Consider the following 23,666-nt stretch of genomic DNA (forward strand, 5'->3'; position numbering starts at 1 on the left):
TGATTACTTTGAGATATACTTTGATTAGAATATTTTCTAATCAATAATCAATGATTATATTTGTGAAATTATAGAGGATTGAAGAGGAAGAAGCCAGAGAGACACGAGGAAGCTGAGAACGAAAGTTCAGCAACCAGCTACCTTAAGAGGTTAGGAAGAGGAAGAAAGACACAATGGAAGGAAGAAAGAGATTGAGGATGGTACTATTTTCTAGAGGCCTTGAGAGGAGAAACAGCCAAGGAAGAGGCGACCAATGATGTCACTGCAAAGGGACATAGACTCTGAAGACAAAGATCATTGGTTTTGAGGAACAGAAAAGCATGATCAACTTTTCAGTAAACTGGGCTATGCGTTTGTGTGTGCTCAGTCACTCTGTCGTGTCCGACACTTTTTGACCTCATGGACTGTAGCCGCCAGGCTCCTCTGTCTATGGGATTTCCCAGGTAAGAATACTGGAGTGGGTTGCCATTTCCTACTCCAGGGAATCTTCCCAACCAGGGATCGAACCCGCTTCTCCTTTGTCTCCTGCATTGGCAGGTGGATTCTTCAGCACTGAGCCACCAGGGAAGCCCATATACTGGGAAATAGGATGGATAAAAGGCAGCCAGATTATAAAATGTCAAGAAATGAATGAGGGTGAGGATGCAGAACTTGGATTAAAGCCTGGATTTCTAGACCCATCTTCTCAAGTCCATGCTACTCCTAATCCATTCCAGGTGTGGATCTACTTTAAAAAAGCAGTGAAGACAGAGCCATGAGTTCTACGGGGACATACAGGATGGAGCTCTAGCTGATTTCCTGACATTGGTCGACTCTGCAAACAGCTGCAAGACCTTTTCAAATGAGTTGGGGGAACAACTCTGTAAGAAATTTGAATGTTGATAAGACATCAAGAACTCATAAAGTTCCCAGAATATATTTTAAGCATTTCTCAGTTTATTTCTCCAAGTGGAAACAATGACTAGCTTAATATTTTTCACCAAAATCTATTTCCTTTGAACTTTTCATTGAAGTCTAATTCATTTTTGTTCATTTTCCCTCTAAAAGTTATTTAGGCTCTTTCTGAAAATATTTAGATTTGTTATTAAAGGATTTTTAATTATAAGAAGCAATAAACTAGAACATATTCAGTGAAAGACCTAAAGAAGATGTTATTAATATGATATTTAAGGTTATACATACTTAAACCATTTCCAAATAGCTAGAGTTTTGTGATGAATTGTTGTGAAGAGAGATTTTCAGCTATTTGACAAATGATTTTGAATCTCTGGAACATAAAATATATCAAATACAATGAAATTTAGCTTCATGCCCAATCTATGTAGAATATGATCTCCTAGTATTACAAAAATACTTCAGCAGTATTATTATTAAAGTCCTAGCAAATAAACCGGAGAAGGCAATGGCACCCCACTCCAGTACTCTTGCCTGGAAAATCCCACGGATGGAGGAGCCTGGTAGGCTGCAGTCCATGGGGTCGCGAAGAGTCAGACATGACTGAGTGACTTCACTTTCACTTTTCACTTTCATGCATTGGAGAAGGAAATGGCAACCCACTCCAGTGTTCTTGCCTGGAGAATCCCAGGGACAGGGGAGCCTGGTGGGCTGCCGTCTATGGGGTCGCACAGAGTCGGACACTACTGAAGCAACTTAGCAGCAGTAGCAGCAGCAGCAAATAAACATTTTTAAGCTAAACCAAAGACTTAAGTTAAATTGACATTGCTTTTTAAAAGTTGCATAATTTAAATCCTGTCCTTGAGAAATTTACTTGTCCCGTTTAGGGGGAAAAAAAGATGTGAGAGAGACAGATACAGAGGAAACAAAGAATGTAACTGATAATCTCCATGAGAAGACGTCTTGTCATACTTCTTCCAGTTTTACTTGTTTTCCTCAAGCTAACCCCCTCCACATCCTCTTCATTTTCCTCTCAGCATCTTACTCAGCCGAAAGCATAGACCAAAAAACTATGCCATCTGAATCTCTCCCTTTTCATCCTAGTTGTCGTCTTAAGGAAATAAAAAAAGACCACAGCTATATAATTTCTAGCCTAGAGAAATTTCATTTTTATTCAAGTAGCTTAAGCTCCATAAAGCAAATGAAGCTCTATTTTCAAGTTTCAAAAAATATGGCAAAAGTGTTCTTCTTTCAGCATCATTTAATATTCGACAACTTGCTCCTAAATGATTTTGCTATCTAAAAATATTCATTTGTGAAGCTTTTATCCATTGGGGTGGAATTTTTTTAAATCTTCCTGTCACTATATCATCTTCTACCCATTCTTTAAAGCATAGAATTATTACTTTTTGTTGTTGTTGTTGCTGACAAGATACGAGATAATTCTTTGAGACACATTACATTCAAGAACCATATATTTGTTTCAATGCCCAGGAGTGAGATGCTTTTGAGAAATGGCATACTTAATGACAGCATATTCCAGAAGTAATGTGGGATTTGGAGCATGGTTATATGACTGCCTACAGTCCTTAATCATGTTCACGCTCATGACTTGAAACTCTCCTCACTTGATTCCTGCCCCCAACTATGCCTCTCCCATCTTCTTTGACCAGACAGATGGTCTCAGTTGTTACTGCCATATAAATTTGAGACTATATTTACTATGCATTAAAATTATTCTGTTTCTGTTCAATTCCTCCTGGTTGTCCCAGAACCCAATACAGTTTCTGAGCTTGTATGAGCGCATAGCAAATGAGTGGGGAAAAAGGAAAGAGGGAAGGAGCGAGAAACATCATTCTTTCCCAGTTCTAGGTTTGGCTGGCATATACTCTAACAGTTAAACCATTGCAGGTGAGAGTGTGGCAGCCTCAGGGATGAGACTCCTCAGTAGGGACTTCCCTGTGGTCCAGTGGTTAAGACTTTACCTCGATTGCAGAGTGTGCAGGTTGGATCCCCGGTCAGGGAGCTAAGATTCCCACATACCTCTCGGTCAAAAAAACCCAAAACAAAAAAAGAACAGAAACAGTACTGTAACAAATTCAATAAAGATTTTAAAAATAATAATAAGAAGAAGAAGAATCCTCAGTGTTATCCAACAGTTACAACACTAAATGAGTAGGGTGGGCTACTTAGATCTAACATAACAGTCTCAGTCTGTTCTGGTGACTATAACAAATTCTACCATGGATTTGGTAGCTTGAAAACAGCAAAAAGTTTTTTCTCACAGCTCTGGAAGTTAGAGTTCTGAGATCAGGGTGCCAGCATGGCTAGGTTCTTGTGAAAGCCTTCTTCCTGGTTTGAAGATGGCTGTCTTCTCCTTATCGCCTCACATAGTGGAGAACAAAGAGGGATCTCTGGGATCTCTCATAAGGGCAAAAATCCCATTCATGAGGGTTCCACCCTCATGACTTCATCACCTCCCCAAAGACCCACCTCCTAATTCCATTCCACCAGAGGTTAGGAATTCAACACAAGAATTTGGAGGAGACACAAATGTTATGTCCATGCTAACAACCATGTGGTGCTACTTCTTGGGGAGAATCTAAGACAGACAGAGCTGTCTAAATGCAAGACTGAGTGCACCTCTTTATCCTTAGGTAGCTCTGAAATGTCTGTGGTGCAGACTTAGGAGAAGCTGAATTCCACCCTAGACTTTGCCATGAAAACGATACCTTCTCAAACATTATCCTTGCTCTGCTGGGCTTGATATATCAAACCAGGGAGTCTGACCACTTCACAGGACGTGCTTTTCTTTCTGAAATTCTTAATGTGATCCTTTCTTACACAGCTTGTTTTAGCAGTTTCACATTTTAAATCAAGTTCGTCTTGTCTTATCCTCACTTTAAGCAGCATAGCTTTTCTCTAATTCTCCTTTCCACAAGCTTTCTTCTATTAGATATCATATCATTTTCAGATGCTTGGGGTACTTAAAGGGTTTTAGCCTCATTTATCTATTTATGGTTCACTTTTCTCTGGCAGCCATCCCATTAAATCTAGTCTCCGGTTAGCATCTATTGAGCAGTTCCCATGTTCCAGAATCCATAACGCCCCTCCTATGAAGAAGGAGTAGGGATCTTCCTAGGGCAGTAATAGTTTTGCAGGTCGAGGCTGGTTATGAGAGTTATTTCTTACTAATAGACATTTGCTGTTGTTTAGTCGCTAAGTCTTGTCTGACTCTTTTGCGATCGCATGAACTGAAGCCCACCAGGCTCCTCTGTCTGTAGAATATATCAGGCATAAATACTGGAGTATATTGCCATTTCCTTCTCCAGAGGATCTTCCTGACCTAGGGATTGAACCCATATCTCCTGCATTGCAGGCAGTTTTTGTTTTGTTTTGTTTTGTTTTCACCACTGAACCACCAGGAAAGCCTTCTCATAGACAGTGGCTCAGTATTAAAGAACCTGCCTGCAATGCAGGGGATGTGGGTTCAACCCCTAGGTCAGGAAGATCCCCTGGAGAAGGAAATGGAAATCTACTCCAGTAGTCTTGCCTGGAAAATTCCATGGACACAGAGGAGCCTGAGGCTTATAGTTCACAGGGTCGCAAAAGAGTTGGACATAACTTAGCAACTAAAACAACTCATAGATATAGGTAACCCAATAAAGGAAGGGGTTTGATGAGTGGAAAGTTCACTGCTGTGAGGAAAAAGGAAGCAGGCAAAGAAGAGAGTCTAAGTAGGTTTTCAAGCCAGATGTCAGCCAGCCAAGTAGTTGAGGGCAGGGAGAAGAGGAGCAGCAGGGTGATCCTGGTTCAATACCACAGCCCATGATCGTTACTTGTGGTCGCTACTCTATAAGATGATTCCTGGGAGGGTTGTATTTAAGGATTGAGAGCAATATGGATAAATGCAGTCACCTCCATTTATAGTTAAAAAATGAATTGCCTAAGTACCAGATGGGATGGCTTAGATTGACAGAGGATTTTTGAAGATATTTTTATTTTAAATTATGAAATATTTATCATAATATTTAAAAATCATGAAATATTGACTGACCACAAACACAACCCTAGCCAACAGGATTCTGAGGCTGAAGAAACCTAAAATTGTTGAACCATTAAGCACTGAAGGAAGAAATGCAATGCCCAGCTCAAAGGGAACCATGGCTTCCTGGGTCTGTCTGGATCAGACACTTCTGTGCATTTTGTTCTCTTCCAAAACGTGCAATGGAGCACATTCCAAGGACAGTGGTCAGAATGAGGGGATCTGCATCTGAGATCTGTAAGGGATGCTTGAATAAGCCTAGGCTGTTTAATCTGAAGATGAGGCTCCAGGAAGCTGTGACAGCTATCTCACAGTGACTGAAGGGCTGCCATGGACTCAAATGGCATTGACATTCCTATGACTCCAGAGGGCTGATCAAGTTGATCGAGGAGTAAAGCTACAGAGAAGAAGCAGACTTCGGCTCAGTGTAGAGAACTTCCTAACATGAGCATTGTCCAAGAATGTAGTATTGGGCCTTACAGGAAATGAATGCCTTGCTCTTGAAAAGCTCTGTCAGATGCCACTTCCTCTCTGATCAGTGAATTTCTGGGAAGAAAGCTGGAAAAGACTATGTTACAGTTCCTTAAAACCCTGTAATTTCTTTGAGTCTATCTCTGGTATAGAGCAGAGATGCTCTATCTCAGACGAGCTTCTCAGGCTCCATTTTGCAGATGAGAAAGCTGAGATGCCCATCAATTAGCAGAAAAGTCATAGAGCATGTCAGCTGTGGAGGCAGAACAGAAACCCAGGTCTTCTTAAGCCCTTCTAGTTTTGTTCCTTCTCTAAACTGGTGCATCTGCTTCTTAAAGTGATTATGACAAGTGATCCGGCAAGCTTATTTTTAAATGACTGAAACATTTTGAAAATAATCCTATGCAGGTTAAAAATTCTTTTAAACACTTTTTCCAGGTGAATAGTAGGAACATAGATTGTTGCTAGAAAATAATAGTTGGAAATGACTCTTGTTGCAACCATTTTTAGGCTATCCTCAGTTCATATTTTTTTAACCCTCAACTAATGACCCAGGTTGGATCCCAGGGTCAAGAGGATCCCCTGGAGAAGAGCATGGCAACACACTCCAGTATTCGTGCCTGGAGAATTTCATGGACAGAGGAGCCTGGTGGGCTACAGTCCATGGGGTCGCAAAGAGTCAGACACAACTGAGTGACTAACACACACACACACACACACACAATACCTTTAGGTTATATGCTAAGCTATTCTTAGAGATACAAAAATAAATAAGACACTAATTCCTTCCAAGGTGCTCATAGTCCCAAAGTATGGTAGACAGGCAAAGAAAAATCCACTACAATACCATGCACAAGTGCTCAACAGAGACATACGTTTTATACTATGCTATGGAAGATCATAAAAGGGAACTAAATCTGTGCAGGAAGGCTGCAGAGAAGAGGAGGCATTTGATCTGTAAGTATATAGAAAACAGGACAGAATAAACATCATGATACAGTAAGTACATATGAGGCCTAAAGAGTTCACTGGATCTGAAACATCGAGTATTTGAACAGGAAGTGGTGGTTAATGAGACCACAGTTGAGAATCACATTTAGGAATTTGGCATTCATCAACATAAGCAAATCCATTATTTTATCCACATTTTAAGAGGGTCACTTTGGCAGCTGGATTAAAGATAGACATTGCCTTGATATGCTGAACAATTTATATATCAGAGACAACAAAGGCAGTCCAATAGCCAAGTAATTTCTTTATTGGCTTATTGAGTCTCTTTTTTAATTTATTAATAATATAACATTCATATTGTCTAAAAACACTTTAAAGAAAGAAAGGCAGAAACCCTGAGGTTTTCTGATCCTATCTTATTTATTTCAGGGGATGGCAAGCTGTTAAGAGTAAAGATAATGTCATTATGCCCCAAACATTGAACAGTTCTAGCTACATGAGGCCTCAGCAAATGTCTAATAATTAACATATGAAGTAGATGCCTAATTTTTGAAAACCAAAGATGAGGAGTAACATCAGAGTACATCAGTCATGTTTTAACTTAAAAACAATTTGGAAATATAATTACTTTTTTTTTCTAATCACCACTTCTTTTTAAAAATTTATTTATTTTTGACTGGAGGATAAATTGCTTTAAAATACCGTGTTGGTTTCTGCCATACATCAATATTAGTCAGGTATACATACGTCCCCTCCTTCTTTAATGACTTCTAATACTCTCCTCATTAATTGATCTGCCTAGTACAATATAATATTATTTTTTCCATCCAAACTCCTTTAACCTTCTTTTGGTAAAGTGAACTTGAATTTTGACTGCTCCCAGCCTATGTAGTTTGGTTGGAGTTGAACCCACTCCAAGATCTAGGGTAAATCCTTACTGACCAGAGCCAATCAGTATAATGCATTCTCCAGATCATGGTGATTGGTTGAAAGATGGTTAAAACACACAGTCAGACCAGTGAGACCTTGAAAACTGGTGGAGTCTTGGGAAATAGATTCTCATTTACTTGAAGCTGGAGGGACAAGGCTTCAAGGCCTGGCTAGCCACAGCCTATGTCTGATCTTGGAAGAAGAGCATCCCTGAGAATGGGGGTAACACAGCAGAGGTCAGAGCCATGCACCTCTGAGGACTAGGGCTCTAGTCAAGTCCACCACTGGATTTTCATTACATTAGTCATAGATTCTCATTTGCTTAAGCGAGTTTGAATTAGATTTTCTGTCACTTATAACCCAAACTCTTAACTGCTAGATATGATTTAAGGGGGAAAACCAATAAGATAAATTTATCTTTCACTCTATTAAGAAAGTTGTCTTTCTGATTTGGAGAAGGCAATGGCACCCCACTCCAGTACTATTGCCTGGAAAATTCCATAGACGGAGGAGCCTGGTAGGCTGCAGTCCACGGGGTCGCTAAGACTCGGACACGACTAAGCAACTTCACTTTCACTTTTCACTTTCATGCATTGGAGAAGGAAATGGCAACCCACTCCAGTGTTCTTGCCTGGAGAATCCCAGGGACGGGGGAGCCTGGTGGGCCACTGTCTCTGGCATCGCACAGAGTCGGACACGACTGAAGCGACTTAACAGCAGCAGCAGCAGTCTTTCTGATTTAGCTTTTTATTCCAGTAAAACCCACCCAGATGATATCTTTCTAGTTCTGCTTTGTGAATGTACATAGAGAGTACACTTTCCAACCTTAATGCTCTCACTATACATGAAATTTCACTGAAGCTTACCGTGTCTCATATAGCAGACATTTCTGGGCTTATCTTTATGTCTTAATGGACTGTGGATTTCTAGTAAGTGAGGGAAACTTTTTGCTTGTCTTTAGATCTTCCGTAGCTCCTAGCATAGAACCTGGCATGTAGCTGGTCCCCAATAAATGTTTGACAATGTAATTTTCATTTATTCTATAGATTCAAGAACAATATGCTGCTGCTGCTGCTGCTGCTGCTAAGTCACTTCAGTCATGTCCGACTCTGTGTGACCCCATAGACAGCAGCCCACCAGGCTCCCTCTTTCCTGGATTCTCCAGGCAAGAATACTGGAGTGGGTGGCCGTTTTCTTCTCCAATGCGTGCAAGTGAAAAGTGAAAGTGAATTCTCTCAGTCGTGTTCAACTCCCAGCAACCCCACGGACTGCAGCCTACCAGGCTCCTCCATCCGTGGGATTGTCCAGGCAAGAGTACTGGAGTGGGTTGCCATTGCCTTCTCTGAATATGCTCCTAGGTTGTATAAAATTGAATTTTGAGTTGTTCTTACAGTGCTGTTCTACTAGGAAGTCAAAGAAATAAATATGAAATTAGTGAAAACATTTCCTTCTGAATCACTCATAGATTCTGTGGCACTAATGATCCCAAGTTGAATAGAAATAGTCATATATTTTGAGGGGGAAAGTTGATAGTTGTCTAAATGGTATTTTTAAGAACTAGGCAGTGTTGAAGAAAGCCCTTTAGTTGTGTTTTCATAGAACCAGGAAATGATGCTTTGTCAAGTGAAATACAAATCTGAACACGGACAAACTCAAATTTCCTCAAAGATAACAGTAATTTACTGTACCTGATCGAAAAGGCAAAGAACATCTAGTAAATTAACATAATTAATTTCCTCTTCCTTCAGCACCATTTTATCTGTTCTTGAGGAAAATCGCATCAATGAATTGTCCTGGCTTCCCACAGCCATCATAGAAATTCAGCACCTTGCACATCACATATTTTTGGTGCCCAAAGAATGTTTATTGAACTAAAGTGAAGAAAAGAAACTGACAGTCTTGAATGTTAAATAGTATTAAACCTTTTTAAAACATGTTAATGTTTTTTTGTCTCTTAATTTTTACAGTGATCCTTCTATTAATAATTCATCCACTTAGCAATTATTATTAATGACCTATTTGATGGTAGTCTAGTGTGGAGCAGAAGTAGTGTTTTCTGGGACTCCTGTCTCCAAAGTCTGCGTCATTTCCTCCTCACCTCTTAGATAGTTACTCTAGAACAGGGGAAAGAATAGCAATGACTTTAAGCACAAAATAATCCTACTAGACAACTTCATTCACTTTTCACCTTCTCCAACATTATCATCTTTATCCAAATTACCCTTTTTATTCCCTTCTGGGTCACTGTGACAAATTCTTGGCTAGTTCCTTGGCCTCTGATGCTCTCTATCCAAACCACTTCTAAACAACAACCAGTGATATGTTTAAACAGAAAATCATTTTATTATCTTGCTGCTTGAAATCCCACAGGGGCTTCTAATTTCTCCAAGAGGAAGGACCTAAATTCTTCACATCAAATTTTCCTGAAGGCCCAGCATGACCCAAGATTCCCTGTCTCTCTTGCCCTGGACCCCTCTGTCCTTGGTCTTCAGCCTCAACTCTTAAAGAATTCTGGTTCTTTAAGCTTTCCAGCCCAGGTCTGGAGTCTTACTGAGATGCTCTCACAGCACCCTGCACCTCTTCATAATGACACTTAGGACTGATAGAATGCATTACTTATCTATGTGTTTGTCTCCCATAGATGTCAGGTCTATGAAGCCAAGGACGCTGATGCCCAGAACACAATGTTTAGTAAGTGAGCCCTTGATAAATGTATCATGAATGGATGACTCCAGGTGAAATAAGATTTGGCTGCCAGTTAGAGAACCTAGCTTTTAATCGTTTGAATGTAAGAAACCATTGAAGATTTCTGAACCTGGAAATGACATGCATAAAAGTTTTCACCAATTTGCCCCACAATAAATTTGAAGGAACTTAGCACCACCTCTCTCACTTAATACTTTGAATGCCTCCAGAGTGAAAACCTCTAGAAATCAATGAAAGTCAGCTTAGAAAGCTAATGTTTTCTGATGACACTCTTCAGAGCCACTCTGATCTGTGATTTCTGAGGAAGGAGATGTAAGCTGGAGGACCACGTATCCTCTGCACTGCCTTAAGCCACAGAAGATGCAAAATTCTGGCATCCAGGACCAGAAGTCCATGCATGGACCTTTGAGTAGCAGCTAAGCCAAGGGTCATATCTCAGAAAGATTCAGCAGCAATGAAGTTAAAAATCTGTGCAGTCTGGAATTTATTTCTGGAGGTTGTCACAATCCATAACTAGCTGGGGAGTTTGCATAAACAAGTATTTATGGGCTGTCGGTATAAATGTAAAGAATACATGCATGAGGGTTTGTTTGTTCCATTTATCTTGAGGGACTCCTCAGGAGCTAAAGAACATGGTGTTGCTCCCATTCACGAGACTTGGGTTAGAGGAAAAAAAGACTGAATTCATGCCAAATACTGCTTTATTTTCGAGGCCATCTGTGCACAGACATACCCCAGAGGCAATAAAAAGCTGCATTATTCTTCATTATTGTCCTGGAAGAGTACTCTGGCTTAATAAGGGAGCCCTGATTTCATAAGTGGGAAGGAACAACAGTTCCCTGGGATGGTGAATTAACTGGTTTTTTATAAATAAATGAATTTTCTCCCTGAGTAAACTTTGCTGAAGTGATTCACTGGCTCATTTTTGCTGGATACCAGTATTCTAATACCACAGATCTCTGGATCTGGTTACTGCCTTGGCTTCTCTAGCTGAGGTTAAGTTGCTATTTTACAATTTAAAAAAATCTTATTTGGTTATCTTGTGAAAGACTTGCTTATATTTATAAATGTATATATGTATATATTTAAGAGTAATGCTAAAGGAAATCAACCCTGAATATTCACTGGAAGGACTGATGTTGAAGCTGAAGCTCCAATGCTTTGGCCACCTGATGTGAAGATCCAATTCATTGGAAAAGACTCTGATGCTCGGAAAGATTGAGGTTAGGAGGAGAAGGGGCAACAGAGGATGAAATGGTTGGATGGCATCACCGACTCAATTGACATGAGTTTGAGCAAACTCCAGGGGGATAGTGAAGGACAGGGAAGCATGGTGTGCTACAGTCCATGGGGTTGCAAAGAGTTGCATGGCTTAGTGTCACATGGCTTAGTGACTGATCAACAACAGCAACAATAATTTTTAAATGAGGCAAAGTCATTAGTTGTTCAATTGGCTTTGAGGGAAAGATTAGAAGATTCTGCCCTCCTTTAGAATGAGATGACCTTGCACAGCCTTCTGGAATGTTTCCCAAAGCACTCTAATCCCCATACCCTTGCGAGAGGAAACCATATGATATTTTTTTTAGTTTGGGGAGTGGCTACCCCATACTCAATTTTGACTTTGCAAATGCATTTTTCAGGTGTTAAGATTTTGAACCCTTGGGTTTGCATTTCTGACATTATAACACAAAGTCTGTTTCCTTTCTAAACGATGCCACATGACCAGGGCACGTGAGGACCTCAAGGAACACTTCCTGCTGCGGGTCGTGTACTTAGAAGCTGCACAGACAGACTTTCCATGTTTCTCTGGAAGCTTCAGGGCTGCACAGAATGACACATGACCAGAGGACAAAGTCTGAAATGAGGAAAACCACCCTAATGGTTGTGTGTAGTCAAGAGCCAGCTAGGTGGATCAGATCTAAGTTCTTACTTAACTCAATGTGAGATCTCTGGGAGGTCATGTCATCTCACTAAACCTCAGTGTTTTCACCAGTGGAATGGATACAGTCCTGTCTACAAAGTTGGTCCCTAAGGTCCAGTGAAATGATGTACATGAAAGCACTTAACCAGTAACCAAGCTTTAGTAAGACTGTGCAGCACAGAGCCCAGAGCTCATTAAACTTAAACTCTTTGAAGGCATGGGCTTCCCCCTTCAGCTGGGATCCCTAGGACTCCCCTAGAACAGCAGCCAGCATGCAAGAGGCGTACAGGGACACTTGGTGAATAAATGTGTGGAAGAATTGTTGAACATAACAGATGCACAACCAATATTCATTTCTTCCTTCTTTTCCACAAGGCTGAAAACAGTGCCTTGTGCTTAGTGCTTCTAAAAGCTATTTGTTTCACAGGTGTTAGTTACTACCTCATGTTTTTCATTGCCCAGTACATTCCAGCTTCCCTGGTAAAGAGAGAGAGGCCAGTCACTCAGTCGTATCCGACTCTTTGCGACCCCATGGACTGTAGCCCACCAGGTTCCTCCATGGGATTCTCCAGGCAAGGACACTGGAGTGGGTTGCCATTTCCCTGGTAAAGTGTTCTATAAACCCACAACTGCCAGTTATGAGACTAGAACTTAAGATTAAGAGTAACATGAGGTGGAAGGGTTTTGTTCCCCTTGGCAAGCCATAGCTGACTGCTCTGTCCACCAAGAAAAGGATGCAGCTTTGAGAAGAGAATGAGAGGAAAATCGTGGAAGGAAGATAAGAGTTGTAGAGAAGGACTCTCTTAGACAACAGAACCTGAGGCAACAACTTATTGGAGAGGTACAAATCTAGGGAGCAGAAGAGCAGGGACAGTCAAGGGGCAAAGGAAAGGGAGGAGAGAACACGAGGAAGTGCTTTATGAAGCAACCTGCCACTACTTCTACAAGCTGATTGTTCAACCCCATAGAAGCTCACTGCAGAGTGTTCACTATTCCTACATCCAAGTTGTTCAAGTTCAGATGTCATGTGGATCCTGAGGCATCTTGTGCCACAGAGAAGCTCTGGTTGGGAGGCCCATCGTGCAGGTATAAAGCAATGTTTTATGAAACTTGCCTGCAAGAGCCCTTAGGGACCAGAAACAGCTTCCCAGGAAGCGCCTGTCTGGAGCATCCACAAGATGGCAGGACCAGGACTTCTGGAGCAGCCAAGCTGCAGCCAGGGTGACAATGAAAGCTGGTGCAGAAGTGCAACTTTCTCACTCGTGAGATAATTTTGCTAATTAAAATTTCATAAATCCCATAATCTTATGGATGAGATAGCAAGACAAAGTGGAAAGAGAACACTGAGCCAATCATGCTTCAAACCCTGGCTCTCATCTCAACCCACAGCTCTGTGACTTGGTGAGAGTCCCTCTCTGTAATGTGGTTTCTCCATTTCAAAACTGGAGTAATAATAACATGCACATTGAATGAGGACTGGACAGGGACAATGAAAATGGTAGAAGAATGGATGGATAGATGGATGGATGGATGGATGGATGGATAGATGGATGGATGAATGGATGGATGGATGGATGGATAGATGATGGATAGATGGATAGAATATGTGTTTGCATAGATAGATAGAGTGTGTGTTTGCGTATATACCTAGTATCCTGACTGGCACAAAATACGTGCTTTGTAAATACTACTAAACAAAATCAGATTGAAGTGGACATTGGGCCAACATCATAATAACCTCACAGGGTTGTTGTGAGAAATAAGTGTGAGAAACAGATGTGAAAAATATATCAAGTTCCTGGCACATAGTAGCTGTTCAAAAAATGGGAGTTACTACTACTGTTGCTAATATTATTACCATTATTCCTTCCTCTCTACCTGTCTTGACTGGTCAGTTGGTCTAGCCTGTTGAGCCAGAGAGCATTTTTTTCCCATTGCTCTTGATACTATAGTAACAGTAGATTTTTCAAGAAAGGTTACTGATCAAGTTTGTTTGGCTTATGAGTCAAGTTCAACAAACATTTATTGAACCTTCACCATGTGCCAAGAAATGTGGTAGATATCTACATACATATTAGGTGAAAGAATAAGCCAGTCCGAGGTGTGATATCAAGGGCACCAGAAAAGTTAAGCTGCCCTGTCCTTGCATTCCTTTCTCTGATGGCTGTTGCCAGGAATTAAAAATGCAAACCCCCGGTAGAGATTTTTTCATCCCTGTTGGTAATCGAGAAACCTGAGAGCCTTTCCCTGGAATAAAAAGAGAGAATGCAGATTCTGACAACTAAGAGGGCCAGGAGTAGGGAACGAGAGGACCTGAACCAAGTTAGCTTTTACTCACTGTTTTTCAAGAGAAAGTTTGCAAATAAACTGTGCAAGAGCCACATCATTGTATGAAAGCATCACCTAAGTGATGGCAGAACTTGTGGCCACCCTAGAAGCAGGCAGAATCTGCTTTGTCCCTGTCTGTACCCCATGGGTCACAGAGATCCTACTCAACCTACAGCCCTGACCCATCACAGAAGCGGGTAGGATATATGGCTTCCCTCCCTCTTTGTCCTGAATTGGAGGTCACATTCTGAATTTATGTGCTTCCCAGTATCGCCTCTGCTCAGGCATTATCCTGGGAACAAAGCCAAGGAGAGACACAGGGTAAGAGCCTATGAGACCGCCCACCTGCCATTGTGGGATTTGGTTACCTGCCAGTCTAATTGCCAGAAAGGGCTTCTCCAGCATCCAGCTGTCTTCAGCTTCATTTCTAAACAGTCATGTTGAAAGTGATTGCCTCATGTCTCCTGGCAACAGCCAACCCATAAATGCACACAGTTAACTCATCTGTCATCAAGGGGAGAACTTCATTTAGATTATTTAGAAGTTCAATTCAATCTGCCAAGTCACAGTGCAACCCTGTTCCCTGTTCTGACCCCATGGAGGAGTCAGAAGTGGATAAATAATGCCTCTTGCCCTCAAGAAACTTGCAGTCTAATGGAAAAAGAAGACACAAACGCAGACCATAACTCTGAAGAACACCTAATAGAAGACTGATGAACAGATGCACTGGGGACTTCCCTGGTGGTCCAGTGGCTAAAACTCCATGCTCCCAACACAGGGGGACTTGGTTTTGATCCCTGGTCAGGGAACTAGACCCCACATACCCCAACTAAGAGTTTGCATACCGCAACTAAAACATCCCACATGTCACAACTACGACCCACTGCAGCCAGATATTTTTTAGAAAAGAAGAGAAAAAGAAAAGACACATGCAAGATGACTCTAATAGGCAGCAGAGTAGAGTATTTAAAAAAGAGATGTTTCTAAATTGGGATGACACCCACATAAAAGGAAGGAGCTGTTGGTGCTGACCAAACCAAGCATGAGAGAAAGAGCCACTGCAGGAGACGAGAACTCGGCTCAGGCAGAGAAACCTGGACTCCACAAGCAGAGCAAAGAGCAAGAACAGAGATAGAAAGTCTGGGAGCTACCAGCAGTCTGGTGCATCAGGAGTTATGAGAAAGTGAAGAGAGAGGGGCTAGAATGAGGGATCAGATTATGGATTGAGGTCAGACTATGAACTATGGAGAGAACTTTGTGGCTTTGCTAAAAAGCTCATTTCCCCCTTCCCCAAGCGGTTAGTATTTGACAAGCATTGTGGAATACAGTGTGCCCCTGGGTCAGACAGTATGAGGGCTGGATGGGAGGGAATCTTGCTGCAGACAAGATGCCGGGGAAAGATGACAGACAGTTCCTACTGCCAAGACCCTGGTGGACCCCACTCCGAGGCAAACTGCAAAAGAAGGGGAGGATCATTCAAAGCCATGGGTACTGAAAATAACCTCTGTGTATGTACACTGACAGTCTTTCTCTTGGAAAATGGACACCTGGTTGATTGCCTGAAATTCAGTCAATGTTCCAATGAGTCCTGAAAAACAGAGGTTGAACCGGGGACCATGGACAGGCTGTACAAGCAGTAGTCATCATCCACGTGTGCCTTCATTCTTAGGAGCCTGGTGAACACAGGCTTCACAACAGACAGACCCATCCAGCTCAGAGTCGTCCTCTCACCCAAAGACTACACAGGACGCTCCAAGGAGCCTTGGCGTAAGGAAGAACAGCATTCGCTGACTCATTCCCACATCCACTGCACAAATATTTGTGGAGTTCACCCCAATGATTAAATCCTTTCAACGAAGGAAAAGGACCTTACCGTGCTCTTTGTTAGTTATTGGATTTTCCATTTCTCAGTGTGGGGGTGGAGAAGAAGATGCAATAAGGCAAACCATTTGAAATTGATTGTTTGCTTCTCTCCAGGGTAATTTCCTGGCAACTGACAAAACACACAGACTGTGAGAAGCAGGCAGGAAACTTCTTGTAAAACCTCTTACTTGTAGTTTAGATTATTTTAAATTCCTGTGAGCCCCAATTTTCTTATTTTTAAAATGAGAATAATAACACCAACCTCACTGGGCAGCTATGAGTAGGTCCATGGCTATGGCTGTGGAAATCAGTCTGGTGCAGAGCTCTAGGGGGCACCATTCATGTAGATTAAAATGTGAATGGTGGGGGGAGGAGCCAAGATGGCGGAGGAGTAGGACGGGGAGAACACTTTCTCCCCCACAAATTCATCAAAAGAGCATTTAAACATCGAGTAAATTCCACAAAACAACTTCCGAATGCCGGCAGAGGACATCAGGCACCCAGAAAAGCAGCCCAACTCTTCGAAAGGAGGTAGGAAAAAATATAAAAGACAAAAAAAGAGACAAAAGAGGGAGGGACGGAGTTCCGTCCCGGGAAGGGAGTCTTAAAAAGAGAGAAGTTTCCAAACACCAGGAAACCCTCTCACTGCCGAATCTGTGCCGAGCTTTGGAAGCACAGAGGGCAACATAAAAGGGAGGGGAAAAAAAAAATAAACAATTAAAAATCGCGGATTGTGAGCCCTACGGGAACTCCCCCAGCGGAGAAGCAGCGCAGACGCCTGCACACGGCATTAGCAAGCGGGGGCTGGGCAGGGAAGTGCGGCACAGGCTGTGTCCCTTAGAGTAAGAATCGGGCCGAATGTCCTGAGCGCTATCTGAGCGAAATAATTTGGGCTAGCAAACCAGACTGTGGGATATCTACCACGCGAAAAGCCAGCCCTAACCTAAGACACCGCCAGGCCCGCGCACAGAACAAAGGACTGAACAGAGATAGCCGGCTGCAGACCTCCCCCTCCGGTGACAGGCAACCAGAGCCGGAAGGGGGCAATCGCAGCCCCAGAGAGACACTATCTATAAAACTGTAAGCAGGCTTCTTTGCTAACTAAAACTTCTTGGGGGTCTGGACGGTCAACATCTGCCTGAGAAGGTGCGCCGGTTTTACACCCAGATAACCGAGTGGCGGGGAGGCGATAAGTCGCAGCATTGGCGCCCGCCAAGCACCTCATCGCCTGAGCTGCTCGACCTGGGAAGAACACAAAACGCAGGCCCAACCGAGTCTGCGCCTCTGAGGACTACCCGAGTGCCTGAACCTGAGCGGCTTGGACCTGGGAGCTCAGTCCAGGGCCGGCCTCTGATTGTTCCCGGCGGAACAACCTAGAGCCCAAGCAGTGTGGGCAGGGAGGTTACACGCGCCGTGAGCGGGGGCAGACCCAGTGTGGCCGAGGCACTTCGAGAGCACGCCAGTGTTATCTGTTTGCAGCATCCCTCCCTCCCTCCCCACAGCGCGGCTGAACAAGTGAGCCTAAATTAAAAAAAAAAAAAAAAAAAAAAAAAAAAAAAAATAGGGTCCTCCACCGTCCCCTTTGTGTCAGGGCGGGAACCAGACACTGAAGAGACCAGCAAACAGAAGAAGCTATAACAGAGGGAAACGCCTTGGAAGCTACAGGCCATAGATTAAAACCCTGTGGTTACTACGGATTACATAGGAAGGGGCCTATAGATCTTGAGAAATATAAGTCGGACTAAGGAACTGCCAAAAATGAACTGAACCCACAATACTCACAACAAAACCAGAGAAAGACCTAGATATATTTTTACTATTTTTACGATCAATCTTTCTTTTTTTTTTTTTAATTAAAAAAAAATTTTTTAAGTCCTCTATTGTCCTTTAATTTTCACTTTTATAACTATTACTTTGCAAAAAAAAAAAGACCCTTTTTTTTTTCTTCTTCAGCAAACTTCATATATATATTTTATAATTTTTTGACCGTGTTTTTTTTTTTTTTTTCTTTTTTCTTTTTCTTCTTTTCTTTAACATTGCATTTTTGAAATTCCAAACTCTACTCTAGATTTTTAATTTTAGCCTTTTGATATATGTTATCAATTTTGTACCTATAGTTTTTTTCATAATTGCTGTGACTTTTTTTTTTTTCCTCTGTTTCTTTCTCTTCTTCTTTTATATAACATCGTATATCTGCAATTCCAAACTCTACTCAAGATTTTTAATTTATGCTTTTTGGTATTTGATATCAATTTTGTACCTGTATTTTCTTTATAATTTTTGCGACATTGTTTTTGTTGGTTTGTTTGTTTTCTCTCTTTATTTTTCTTCTTCTTCTTTTTTTTTTTTTTTTTTTTTTTTTTTTTAACGTTGTATTTTTGAAATTCCAAACTCTACTCTGGATTTTTAATTTTTGCTGTTTGGTATTAGTTATCAATTTTGTACCTGTAGTTTCTTTATTACTTTCACGACCTTGTTTGTTTTTCTTTGTTCGTTTTTTCTCTCTTTCTTTTCCTTCTCCTTTTCATTAACATCGCATTTTTGAAATTCCAAACTCTACTCTAATTTCTAATTTTTGTTTTTATGTATTTGTTACCAATTTTGTACCTTTAAGAACCCAATCTTCAGGACCCATTTTTCACTAGTGTACGAGATTACTGGCTTGACTGCTCTCTCTCCCTTTGGACTCTCCATTTTCTCCACCAGGTCACCTGTATCTCCTCCCTAACCCCTCTCTACTCTACCCAACTCTGTGAATTTCTGTGTGTTCCAGACGGTGGAGAACACTTAAGGAACTGATTACTGGCTGGATCTGTCTCCCGCCTTTTCATTTCCCCCTTTTATCCTTCTGGCCACCTCTGTCTCCTGCCTCCTTCTTCTCTTCCCTGTATAACTCCGTGAACATCTCTGAGTGGTCCAGTTGTGGAGTGCACATAAGGAAGTGACTACTGGCTAGCCCACTCTCTCCACTATTGATTCCACCTCATCTCATTTGGGTCACCTCTAACTCCCTCCTCCCTCTTCTCTTCTCCATGTAACGCTGTGAACCTCTCTGAGTGACCCTCACAGTAGAGAAACTTTTCATCTTTAACGTAGATGTTTTATCAGTGGTGCTGTATAGAAGGAGAAGTTTTGAAACTACTGTAAAATTAAGACCGATAACTGGAAGTAGGAGGCTTAAGTCCAATCCCTGACTCCAGGGAACTCCTGACTCCAAGGAACATTAATTGACAGGAGCTCATCAAACGCCTCCATACCGACACTGAAACCAAGCACCACACAAGGGCCAACAAGTTCCAGGGCAAGACATACCAAGCAAATTCTCCAGCAACAAAGGAACACAGCCCTGAGCTTCAAGATACAGGCTGCCCAAAGTCACCCCAAAACCATAGACATCTCATAACTCATTACTGGACATTTCATTACACTCCAGAGAGAAGAAATACAGCTCCATCCACCAGAACATCGACAAAAGCTTCCCTAACCAGGAAACCTTGACAAGCCACCTGTACAAACCCACACACAGCGAGGAAACGCCACAATAAAGAGAACTCCACAAACTGCCAGAATACAGAAAGGACACCCCAAACTCAGCAATTTAAACAAGATGAAGAGACAGAGGAATAGCCAGCAGATAAAGGAACAGGATAAATGCCCACCAAACCAAACCAAAGAGGAAGAGATAGGGAATCTACCTGATAAAGAATTCCGAATAATGATAGTGAAATTGATCCAAAATCTTGAAATTAAAATGGAATCACAGATAAATAGCCTGGAGGCAAGGATTGAGAAGATGCAAGAAAGGTTTAACAAGGACTTAGAAGAAATAAAAAAGAGTCAATATATAATGAATAATGCAATAAGTGAAATTAAAAACACTCTGGAGGCAACAAATAGTAGAATAACAGAGGCAGAAGATAGGATTAGTGAATTAGAAGATAGAATGGTAGAAATAAATGAATCAGAGAGGATAAAAGAAAAACGAATTAAAAGAAATGAGGACAATCTCAGAGACCTCCAGGACAATATTAAACGCTACAACATTCGAATCATAGGGGTCCCAGAAGAAGAAGACAAAAAGAAAGACCATGAGAAAATACTTGAGGAGATAATAGTTGAAAACTTCCCTAAAATGGGGAAGGAAATAATCACCCAAGTCCAAGAAACCCAGAGAGTCCCAAATAGGATAAACCCAAGGCGAAACACCCCAAGACACATAGTAATCAAATTAACAAAGATCAAACACAAAGAACAAATATTAAAAGCAGCAAGGGAAAAACAACAAATAACACACAAGGGAATTCCCATAAGGATAACAGCTGATCTTTCAATAGAAACTCTTCAAGCCAGGAGGGAATGGCAAGACATACTTAAAATGATGAAAGAAAATAATCTACAGCCAAGATTATTGTACCCAGCAAGGATCTCATTCAAGTATGAAGGAGAAATCAAAAGCTTTTCAGACAAGCAAAAGCTGAGAGAATTCTGCACCACCAAACCAGCTCTCCAACAAATACTAAAGGATATTCTCTAGACAGGAAACACAAAAATTGTGTATAAATTCGAACCCAAAACAATAAAGTAAATGGCAACGGGGTCATACTTATCAGTAATTACCTTAAACGTAAATGGGTTGAATGCCCCAACCAAAAGACAAAGACTGGCTGAATGGATACAAAAACAAGACCCCTGCATATGTTGTCTACAAGAGACCCACCTCAAAACAGGGGACACATACAGACTGAAAGTGAAGGGCTGGAAAAAGATTTTCCATGCGAATAGGGACCAAAAGAAAGCAGGAGTAGCAATACTCATATCAGATAAAATAGACTTTAAAACAAAGAGTGTGAAAAGAGACAAAGATGGTCACTACATAATGATCAAAGGATCAATCCAAGAAGAAGATATAACAATTATAAATATATATGCACCCAACACGGGAGCACCGCAGTATGTAAGACAAATGCTAACAAGTATGAAAGGAGAAATTAACAATAACACAATAATAGTGGGAGACTTTAATACCCCACTCACACCTATGGATAGATCAACTAAACAGAAAATTAACAAGGAAACACAAACTTTAAACGATACAATAGACCAGTTAGACCTAATTGATATCTATAGGACATTTCATCCCAAAACAATGAATTTCACCTTCTTCTCAAGTGCACATGGAACCTTCTCCAGGATAGATCACATCCTGGGCCATAAAGCTAGCCTTGGTAAATTCAAAAAAATAGAAATCATTCCAAGCATCTTTTCTGACCACAATGCAGTAAGATTAGATCTCAATTACAGGAGAAAAACTATTAAAAAATCCAACATATGGAGGCTGAACAACACGCTGCTGAATAACCAACAAATCACAGAAGAAATCAAAAAAGAAATCAAAATTTGCATAGAAACGAATGAAAATGAAAACACAACAACCCAAAACCTGTGGGACACGGTAAAAGCAGTCCTAAGGGGAAAGTTCATAGCAATACAGGCACACCTCAAGAAACAAGAAAAAAGTCAAATAAACAACCTAACTCTACACCTAAAGCAACTAGAAAAGGAAGAAATGAAGAACCCCAGGGTTAGTAGAAGGAAAGAAATCTTAAAAATTAGAGCAGAAATAAATGCAAAAGAAACAAAAGAGACCATAGCAAAAATCAACAAAACCAAAAGCTGGTTCTTTGAAAGGATAAATAAAATTGACAAACCATTAGCCAGACTCATCAAGAAACAAAGGGAGAAAAATCAAATCAATAAAATTAGAAATGAAAATGGAGAGATCACAACAGACAACACAGAAATACAAAGGATCATAAGAGACTACTATCAACAATTATATGCCAATAAAATGGACAACGTGGAAGAAATGGACAAATTCTTAGAAAAGTACAACTTTCCAAAACTCGATCAGGAAGAAATAGAAAATCTTAACAGACCCATCACAAGCACGGAAATTGAAACTGTAATCAAAAATCTTCCAGCAAACAAAAGCCCAGGTCCAGACGGCTTCACAGCTGAATTCTACCAAAAATTTAGAGAAGAGCTAACACCTATCCTGCTCAAACTCTTCCAGAAAATTGCAGAGGATGGTAAACTTCCAAACTCATTCTATGAGGCCACCATCACCCTAATACCAAAACCTGACAAAGATCCCACAAAAAAAGAAAACTACAGGCCAATATCACTGATGAACATAGATGCAAAAATCCTTAACAAAATTCTAGCAATCAGAATCCAACAACACATTAAAAAGATCATACACCATGACCAAGTGGGCTTTATCCCAGGGATGCAAGGATTCTTCAATATCCGCAAATCAATCAATGTAATACACCACATTAACAAATTGAAAAATAAAAACCATATGATTATCTCAATAGATGCAGAGAAAGCCTTTGACAAAATTCAACATCCATTTATGATCAAAACTCTCCAGAAAGCAGGAATAGAAGGAACCTACCTCAACATAATCAAAGCTATATATGACAAACCCACAGCAAACATTATCCTCAATGGTGAAAAATTGAAAGCATTTCCTCTAAAGTCAGGAACAAGACAAGGGTGCCCACTTTCACCATTACTATTCAACATAGTTTTGGAAGTTTTGGCCACAGCAATCAGAGCAGAAAAAGAAATAAAAGGAATCCAAATTGGAAAAGAAGAAGTAAAGCTCTCACTGTTTGCAGATGACATGATCCTCTACATAGAAAACCCTAAAGACTCCACCAGAAAATTACTAGAACTAATCAATGACTATAGTAAAGTTGCAGGATATAAAATCAACACACAGAAATCCCTTGCATTCCTATACACTAATAATGAGAAAACAGAAAGAGAAATTAAGGAAACAATTCCATTCACCATTGCAACGGAAAGAATAAAATACTTAGGAATATATCTACCTAAAGAATCTAAAGACCTATATATAGAAAACTATAAAACACTGGTGAAAGAAATCAAAGAGGACACTAACAGATGGAGAAATATACCATGTTCATGGATTGGAAGAATCAATGTAGTGAAAATGAGTATACTACCCAAAGCAATCTATAGATTCAATGCAATCCCTATCAAGCTACCAACAGCATTCTTCACAGAGCTAGAACAAATAATTTCACAATTTGTATGGAAAAACAAAAAACCTCGAATAGCCAAAGCGATCTTGAGAAAGAAGAATGGAACTGGAGGAATCAACCTACCTGACTTCAGGCTCTACTACAAAGCCACAGTTATCAAGACAGTATGGTACTGGCACAAAGACAGAAATATAGATCAATGGAACAAAATAGAAAGCCCAGAGATAAATCCACGCACATATGGACACCTTATCTTCGACAAAGGAGGCAAGAATATACAATGGATTAAAGACAATCTCTTTAACAAGTGGTGCTGGGAACTCTGGTCAACCACTTGTAAAAGAATGAAACTAGAACACTTTCTAACACCATACACAAAAATAAACTCAAAATGGATTAAAGATCTCAACGTAAGACCAGAAACTATAAAACTCCTAGAGGAGAACATAGGCAAAACACTCTCTGACATACATCACAGCAG

Source organism: Bubalus kerabau, chromosome 11, assembly GCF_029407905.1.
Source record: "Bubalus kerabau isolate K-KA32 ecotype Philippines breed swamp buffalo chromosome 11, PCC_UOA_SB_1v2, whole genome shotgun sequence".
NCBI lineage: Eukaryota > Metazoa > Chordata > Mammalia > Artiodactyla > Bovidae > Bubalus > Bubalus kerabau.